The following is a 9,896-nucleotide window of genomic DNA, read 5'->3' on the forward strand; positions in this document are numbered from 1 at the left end:
GGAGAAATAAGAAGAGATAAATTAGTCATTTAAATATATTAATTAGAAACAATAAGTAAATAATTAATTTCCTGACAAGAGGAAATCCAATATTATTTCATTCATTCCTGACTCGAGAGTTCTATTTTCACATTTATGCATAAACACGATTGATGGAAGCGATATCGGAAAAGCGCATAACTGTTTACTAAACTATTGTAACATTATATTTAATAAAATGAAGCATGGTGAAAAATAAAAAGAGATTAATTGATTATTAAACATATGAATTAAAAATCGTAAGTAATTAATCCATTTCCTAACAATCCAAATTTATTTCATTCATTCCTTACTCAAGAGTTCTTTTTTCACTTGTATGTGGAAACGTGATTGATGCACTCGGAAGAGCTCATGAATTAATAACTAATTATATGGTGACTATGTAAAACTATAAACAAAGCAAAAAATGGAAATCCTAAATTGCAAAGATCATGTAACATGTATCCTATTTTCCCCATATAAGTTACCCTTGATAAAAAAAATTATGAGCCTACTAATCTAATTAGTATTGAAATTATGATACTCTAAACGGTAGCCCTATGTTAGATATTATGACATCAAAACATATACAAAATCTAATTCATGTCCAGCCGCAAAAAAAAAAAAAATTAAAATAATCGTAATGTTGCAATACTATATATGTAGTTTACAAAAACGGAAAAGGGTTGTTTTCATTTTTTTCTTGCTATTCAAGGATATGTGGAGTTGGCTCTCAGCCAGAGCAAAGGTCTTAGGCATTTTACAAATAGTCCAGGTTGCTAAATGATCTACAGTGTTTGTGGAAGCATCTCTTTTTTTCCCCTGCGCCTACGTGTCCCCTGCATTTATGATTGCCGGGCTATATGAATGATCGAGTTCATATTTTTTATACACAGGTTGTGTAATGCAATATGATTTTTGTGCTGAAATAGAAAATCTGCAGCAAGTCTTTAGTATGTGCTTCTTTATATGACTTTCAACTTTGCTTTGCAGATAGCTCAAATAATAAAGACTTGCCTAGTACTTCATTGGACAAACACGAAGGAATGGATATGGACTTAGGTGAACGTAAAAACAGAAGGTTCATTTGTGACGAAGCTGAAAATATCACCCATAGAGCCGTACTGTTTGTGCCGTCCTATCCAAAGAGTTCATGTTAACATTTCACAAGATTATCCTATGCAGCAGGTAAGATCAGAACCCCTAATATTACGCGCTGAAGGAAGGTGCTGTCTCGTTATTACTGAGTTCGACTCTTTCACTCCAAAAAGGAAGAAAGAAAATAATTGCTTAGTTAGATTCATCGATATCTTTCATATATCCTCATCAAGAGTCAGCTCTAAGCATCCAGCAACACCCTTGTAATGTGAAGTACTACATACATTTGCTATGTCATACAATAATAGTATGGCGTCGGTGAAGTAGAAAAAAATAATTTGGCATGATGCTGCTCATCCCTATAATTTTGCTTCTCAGGTATATGAGGATTTGCATACTATCTGAGACTGGGATATTGGTGGAGAAGTTTCATATACCCCAATCTGAAAGGAATATGTATTCTGCTATTCTTGTTGTGCCTGAGACATTTGATAATCGTGGTACTTATTTGCATTGCTTTTCCTTATGTCCATTTGTTTATACACGAAGAGTTTACTATTACTTTTTCCGCTTATGCATTTCATGAGATTCTATGTGTTGTAAGTGGATGCATGACCATGTGGTTGAGTAATAAGAGAATTGTAGTGTGGTTTCTTCCCATGCTTCTTCTTTATTTTCTCCTACGGTTTATTGGCTCATTTTACTTTGTTTATCATTAGGAATAGATTTCTTTTTTCTACTCTATAATTGAGAGGTAGTATACCATTGCTGTAGCTAAAGATTACTCCAAGAAAGGACTTTTAAGGTCTTCAGCTAATGTAATATTCTTTAGGTTGACAAGAGGAAACCTAAATTTACCGGGATTATGGTTTTTTGGGGAACTTTCTGCATCTCATTGAGCAATTGGTGGCCTTTTCTTAAGCTCTAAAGCATGGATCAGTAGTAAATATATTGGCACTTTTGGTTCGGGAGTTTATTACACCAGGCGCAGTTTATGAGTGATCTGCAAAGAAATTTCGTTTTATGTTGGGATGCTTGAAAGGGTCATTAACTTGTGTGTTTACTTGTGATAGGTTTAGAAGATCCTATAGTCAAAGCTAAAGAACTGCCAAAGAATGGATGAGAGGCTGAAATAGAACTTTGGATATAAGGTCAATCTGTATGTATGATCTTATATCAAAATCATGCTGTCAACTTCTTCCCACCTTATTTTGTAAGTACTCTTATGATTCTTCAGTTGGCAGTGCGTCAGAGTCATATTGCTATACCACATTTTCTGCTGGAAAGCATAAGATAGACTTATTGTAAAAAAGTTACTGAGGGTTGCCACCCCTGCGGAAAATGATTCTCAATAAACTTCTAACATTAATGAGTTTGGATGTGAACGCTGTGTTTTGCTTCTCCTTCTATGAACTTCTGACATTTCTCTCACTGTTGGAGGAATGAAATCCTTCAATCTCTTCTTCTCCTTGCTTGTGCTAACATGCATTCTTATCCATGCCCGGAGTTCATTTGAAACTGAAGAAATGATTGGAATCTTAAGGAGGACTTTAATTACCTAGGATCTTTACATGGTCCCTATCCTAAGCTAAGAAAAATCATAGGATCGATGCGATCCTACTGATCCCATTGGTCGACCTTTGACATACTTTCACCTTTAAATATGTATATCCGATGTTCAGGTAATAGAAATACTGATTTTTCTTGTACATGTAGTATATAAACTATAAATTCACACCATTTTGGAGTTTTAATGTCACACCATGTTCATAATTAACAAACTTCATTGGACTATCCAAGATTTCTATATTGTCGGTGTAATACTTTAGGATCTTACAACCCACCATCTGATGTTACAATCCGATCCCTTAGACACCTTCATCGATCATAAGTAGGATCCCGCTCCTCACAACCTTGTTCTTAACTGTAGAAAACTCAACCAAGAAAGCACCAACAGTTAATGAGTGTTCCTAGCAACCTTGTTCCTAACAACCCTAGGGCACACTTACAAAATCACCAATTACCAGAATCAAAGCCGTTCAGCATGTTACTGATTGTCAAAATGTTTTTTAAGACAACCTTCTTTTTCTAGGGAAAGAAAGCCACTCTTTGAGGAACTTCCTTTACTAGATTGCCTCCAAGGAAATTAGCCTCCTCGCTCACATTTGTCTCAGAAAAGACAGATTAGTATATTGTTGGATTGAAAATACCTGCCAACAGACCGAATGATCCTTATCTTCGGTGTGATTCACACCCTCAATGTTGTAAAGAAAAATATAGAAAGACTACACCGTTCCAATTCCCAATCTTGGGTACTTCAAACCATATTTAAATATTCCATCAAGTTCTGTCATAACCAGTATACAAAAAAATCTCAAAATTGTACTGGCTTGCTACAAGCCTTAAAAGAATTAGGGAATAATTGTTTTATGAGTGATTTTACACTTAATGCACCATGCCAGAAGAAGATAGAGTAATTTGTAATCAAGAGATTGTGATGGATTAGCTTTCCTTTTTTTATCAACTTCTACTCTACAAGTTCTCCTGCTCACTTCCATCATCCCCGTTATGCAAGAATTTGTGTCGTCTCAGGTAGTTAAGATTCGAGAATGTGTTTTAGCTTTAGTAGTTAAATAGTTCTGGGCTTGTCCCATCGAGCTGAAATTCTGTATGCTTAGTCATCTTGCTGATGGAAGAGGTATTTATCTAAATTCTTCGGTGGATTCTTCATCCTTAGTGATATGCTTTTCGAAAAATACTATTATAACATGATATAGTGATCGCAACATCAATGGTTGAAGGATGAGTTGCATCTGTACCTTCAGTGGGTGGTATCCTTTTACCTCTTGTGCTCTAAGTACATCTTTTATTAGGTACAGCGAAAAGGTTTTTCCATGGCAATATCTTTGCAAACAGCTTCCCTTGCTTTCTTGTAAGTTGAGCTTGTTGCATTGAATGCATGTGTCCAGAATCCACTGAATGGGTAGTTGGTTGTTTTGCTGTTTTTCTCTGCCAGGGATCTAGCAGATTTCACATTGAATGTTCTGTTTTCTCTGGTTTCAAGCAAAAATTAAGGAAGTGCTTTCTATAGTGTTGCGGGACTTGCAATTTAGCTCCGCCGTGGTACACCAGGTTGGGAACCTTTCTGCCTTCTGATGACTTGCAGAAATTTACCTATATTTTAGTGTGAAACATGTTTTATGATAAAATAGTTGATAAAGATATTTAACTGTGAAAGATATTTTAGCATGCTTTCACTATTCCGATGACAGCCATTCCCTAGAATCACAAAATTGATATCGTATTTATGGCTATGCATGATTTGTAACTTATGTAACACATTATCTTACAGCTTGTTTACTTTGCATGGCAATAACTTTAGCCAAATGGCATGCTTTTTTCTCTTCTGTATTCTCCACTCTCCAAATTGTGTTTTGTCTCATGATGTGATCACCGATCATGACAAATATTTAGGTGACTATAGTATTACCCACTGTATTCTCCATTAGTAGACTATAAATACTTCATTAACTATGTTCAACAGGAAAGTCTTGCTGCAGCTTTTGGGAACGGCTTGTCAACTGCCTGCATTGTGAATGTGGGAGCTCAGGTGACATCAGTCATATGCATTGGGGTACTTGTAAGATTTTACATTTTGCCTCTATTGGAGTATAAGTCTTGCTTTTGGTGATGCAGAGCAGATGATGCAATGCTCATCATTGCCGCCAAGCTTTTAAAGCAAATTCACTGGTCATGTCAACATAGATTGACCTTAGAGATAACACCTTTTCATAAACCGAAGGAAAAGAAAAAGGAGCTATGCTCGTTTGTCTTTATGAGTGACCCATGACGAGAGTAATTATTTCTGAAATCCATATTGACCTGTAATTATTATTAAAGAGCAGTGCAGTCTAAGCTTTCAACATCAATCTTGACTTGTTATCACCATACCGGCAGTGAGATTGTTGCTGCTGCAGCCTTCATCCTTATTCTTTCCTCTTTGCTATAAATTTCTTGTTCCACCATCTCCTCTCATTTTGTTAATGTTAGTGTCACCTCCAAATTAATGATTGAAAACTGAATTAAAATGATGAAGAAATTCTGTTTATGTTTTGATTTTTCCTATCACCAATTATGCTACAAAGTTAACATTTGTAAATAGGCACTCTCCTTTTCTAGACCACTGTAATGCTGTGTTTCATATGTCTGATTAACATTCTTCTGGTAAACAAATAACTCTCAATTGGGCCAATATTGTATTAACAACAATGAAACAAATTAGACTTCTACACATCCTGCTCAGACCTTATATCTACTGACAACTTTAAATATTATGATGGATTATGTTCCACTGAGTTAATGAAGAAATTGTCCTTTGTAAATGTCAGGATGGAGTGGCTCTACCTACCTCCGAGAAGATACTACCATTTGATGGAGTGGTGCTGCTTACTACTTCTCATAGTTCTGAGCTTACTGCAGTATATCTGCATTAGCCTCACTACCATCATGTGCACAATGTTTAAAGTTGATTTGCCTAACCACCTTACATACTTGAAGGTTCCTCTTTTGATTTGCCTGTATTATGTGAGGTCTGGCTATCATTATTCGGCGTCACACTACAGATAGAGAGCTTTTGACCCATCTACTGTTTTTTATCTTGAGATAACTTAATTCAGCGTGCAACTTTTTATTATTTGTCCAAAATATCTACTTTATTGTTTAATTGGACTTGAAACTACTTCATGAACATCCAAGATTATGATATTGATGGGTAATAGGGTTTCAGGATATATCCAGATGCCTCCTATGGACCCAGAGGCATCATATATTATGGCCTCAAGTTCGCAGTGACATGTTGAACAAGCGTACAGATATGTTGATGCTAAACGAACTGAAAGAACCCTAGTGATACATCCAAGTGAGTCTATGAATCCCTCTAATTTGGTAATTAAGATTTGGTGTTCGTCAAAATTCTTGTACTCGTGAGCACTGAAAAACGTATGCCCATGCTCCACTTTTAATGGTAGAAACCCACGTGAGAATGGGGATTTATGTTTTAATATTAACGAATGCGAAAGCTAACCGAGATCTTACAAATTAAGCCCAATATGAAATTACCAAAGAAATAAACAAGGAATGATAAAAGACATCCAAGATTTATGTGATTCAGTCCGATATATCAGTACTTACGTCTACGAAGAGAGCCAGCAACAAATAATCCACTATAATCGGAGAATCCAAGTTATAATTGCTCACTCACATGCTCAAGTGTTTTCTACACCTAAATTATACCCAAACCCCAAGTGTTCTCTTTCGGACAATCCGTATCATAGCATTCTTCCACAAACTAAGTTTCGTGCTTACAGGAGGTGGAGGTTGATGCTGTACCAATTGTTCACTCATACGAGGACGGGATGCCAGCTGTATCTCATAGGACAAGGCTTACTGCTCTCAAAGTATGTTTCCCAAAATGAAATCTCATCTCTATAGTACTTTGCTTCTAGATGTTTAGCTTTCTAGAGATGCACCAATAGTTCCTTTTTATTTAGGTACCTCTATAGGTTTGTTTTATTTAATGCTTTTGGCTCCAGATGTATATCCTCCGCCACCTCGTTCTTGGTGAGCGAAATTGTTACTTCTAAGAACTTTTCAGATCAAGTTTAATCGTGACAAAATGATTATTTTGCAAGATATAATGATAGTGAGGATATTCTAAAAGAAACTTGGCATTTTGATTATCCCAGACGACCAGACATGGCAGATAGCTTTTATCCTGGGTTTAACATTAAATTGCTAATGTGGGACAGCTATCTTATATTTCAAACAAAACTTAAGAAGGAAGAGAAGGTTGACCTTGCTGAAGCAATCACTAGTAGCATCCTTTCAACTGGTAGGTCCTTCGCAATTTCTTCAATTCTGCTTGCAGGGATTGTTAATGTATCATGGTTCATAGTTTTTTATATTACTTTAACAGGGCATATCGATCTTAAGAGAAAACTATTCTGCAGCATACAACTGGTGAGTATCGTGCACACCCTGAGATGTTCTTTGAATTGCTATAAATTGACTGGGTATAATGACTCGGTTTGGTGATTTAGATTGGCGGAGTGGCTTTGACTGAGGATCTCATTCCCGGTGTAGAAGAAAGGTTAGTTTTGCTTATTCTTTAAACATTTGCAGAATTGTGCCTTTTTGAGCATTCTTGCATGGTGACAGAATTTCCTGTTCGACTCTATATTAACCGATGTTAAGAGCCTCGTCTATGCTGAAAGAAAATTGATGAATATATTACTTACAGAAATCTGCTGGAGTAATCCCTCCTTAAATTAAGATATTGGCATCTTTTCTGGCAAAAGTTTGAAGAAGGAACGCATTAATATAGACGATGAGCTCTAAACATGTATGTTTCGGGCTTGTCATGATTTCATGATATTTGAAACCCTATGCAATTGTTATATGCCAATTGCTTTCATATAATTGATGGTTCATCCTGCATGAGCTCCCTTTTGGTTTTGAGAGCTATTTTATGTATGGCTTTAGTTTTTTGGGCTGTTTATGTAAATGGGTTTGCACCCGCTTGGTGCCCTATAGTTGAACTTTTTCTATTTATCAAGCAAAAATCGTCTATAGGACTAGCAATGACTATCATCAAAATTATTTTAGGACTAAAAGAAACTGAGAAAAAGCTCACTTCTAATTTATGTATGCTCCTTTGTTTTCTGGAATCTTCCATTTAAATAGAAGGAATTTTCTTTGGAGAATTTAAAGAAAAAATGAACCTCGGGTCAATAATGATGTGTCTAAGTGCCCAATTATGGATTTTGGCGTGATTGTCCAGTATTTTGCTATCCTTTTTCCATAGGTGGTATGTTTCAATAGAAGTTTCGAAGCCTAAATTTGTGTCTCATTGCTCGTTGATTCTCTTCTTCTTACAGAGTATTTCATGCAATTCCTTCAGATGAAGCAATTGATACAATCGAGGTCAACATGCTCTTTCCTTGCCATGTCGCTATCATATTTTCGTTGCTACATTTAGTTGTCGACTATACGTGGAGATTAGCTGGTCATGCAGCTTTAATTTCATTGTATTGGTGACCACATGATACGCAGCATCATTTAGCACAATGTTCAAATGTTAAATGGGTCGATTTTGTGGATGTTTTCGATTGATGGTATAAAGGACGACATTCTATCTAAGCTTCTAAGTTGTAGTTTGTCAAATTTCTTAAAAACATGTCTTGTTCAAAGGTTGAGCCTTGGTTTTTTTTGGCGTCTCAATTCTTTCGCATGACTTGAGCTGGCCACCATTCATCTCATGCTTTGAAGAGTTCGTCATAAAGGTTATTTAGAAGTGCAGTATTCTTAAGCTATGACTTACGAACAGTGCATGTGAGATAGAGAATCCATTACGACTGAAATTTGTGCACTTCTGGATTGAGCAAAATGAGTTGTAGTCTTTTGTTTAACACTACATATGAACTTTGTGAGTCTTTAGCAAGTTTTGCAATTAAGGACATGCCCTACTTTTGTGTCATGGAACGGTGGAGCAGTAAGATAAGCATTGTATCATCACATTTTCTCACTATTTTTATTTTTCTGTAAGAAGATGAATTTTGTCTAAGACTCTGTATATTTGGTGAGTTGAATATGACTCGTTTCGTTTATTGCCTAAGGGAGAATTGAGAGCTATTTGTGTGAGAAACTTTGTTGGTTTATTGATCAAAACATGCAAAACATACTCACCGCCATCTCCTTTTTCTTGGCGAATGAAATGATTATGGCGGTAAAGGCTGACATTGCATTTTCAAAAAGTATGTGTCTTTTTGAAAACTGCCATCTCAAAGACACAGAAAAGCTTCTTCAGATGGTGACATGCCATGTTTCCATGTTGATGCAAACTCATCAAGAAACGGTGATTCGATCCTCAAGTCAGACCTTGTCATGGTCTCTTAATTAGTGTATTCAAACACCGGCTAACTTAAATTTTTTTCACCAATATTGATATCCATCACTCCAAACTTGCATCTTCTTATTGACAAGCTTACTTCTTTCATGACCAAATATACGAGTCTAAATACACTAACTTCTTAAGTTAATGAGAGCATTTCGCTACTAGATGTTGGAAACTGCGGTTCAAGACATTGATTGCTGACCTTGATGGGTCTAAATACATTTATGTGTCTACCAGGCAGCACCAGATGTTGAACGTTCAAATCATTTTCACTTGCATAGAGATTCGTGGCTGCCCTTTCCACGTGATCCACGAGCAAGATCATATGCCTGTTTTTGGGTCTATCCTCTTTTTCTCTTTAGTTCCCTTTTTTGTAGACCCCACGCGTCTTTCTTTTGCACCACCAACATTTCCACATGCTTTATCTTCTCATTGGTCAATTTCCATTCCCACTGCGGAGGTTGACTGAAAGGGAAGTCCGGACAACTTTGCGCTGGAAAAAAAAAAATCCGTCGCAAATTTGCGCTGGAAATAAAATCGGACGCAAATTTGCAACGGAAAAATAAATCCGTCGCAAATTTGCGACGGAAAAAAAAAAATCCGTCGCAAATTTGCGCTGGAAAAAAAATCCGTCGCAAATTTGCGCTGGAAATAAAATCGGACGCAAATTTGCGACGGAAAAATAAATCCGTCGCAAATTTGCGACGGAAAAATAAATCCGTCGCAAATTTGCGACCGAAAAAAAAATCCGTCGCAAATTTGCGACGGAAAAAAAATCCATCGCAAATTTGCACCGGGAAAAAAATCTGACTCAAATTTGCGAAGGAAA

General features: G+C 36.3%; 1 pseudogene; it reads left to right on the forward strand.

The window, feature by feature from the left end:
- The first annotated feature begins 1,628 nt into the window (after positions 1-1,628).
- On the forward strand, positions 1,629-8,822 carry LOC130137151 (actin-related protein 9-like; annotated as a pseudogene).
- Positions 8,823-9,896: the final 1,074 nt, after the last annotated feature.

Source organism: Syzygium oleosum, unplaced genomic scaffold (assembly GCF_021117445.2).
Source record: "Syzygium oleosum isolate NSW1041296 unplaced genomic scaffold, Sole_v2.1 Sole_v2.62, whole genome shotgun sequence".
Classification (NCBI taxonomy): domain Eukaryota; kingdom Viridiplantae; phylum Streptophyta; class Magnoliopsida; order Myrtales; family Myrtaceae; genus Syzygium; species Syzygium oleosum.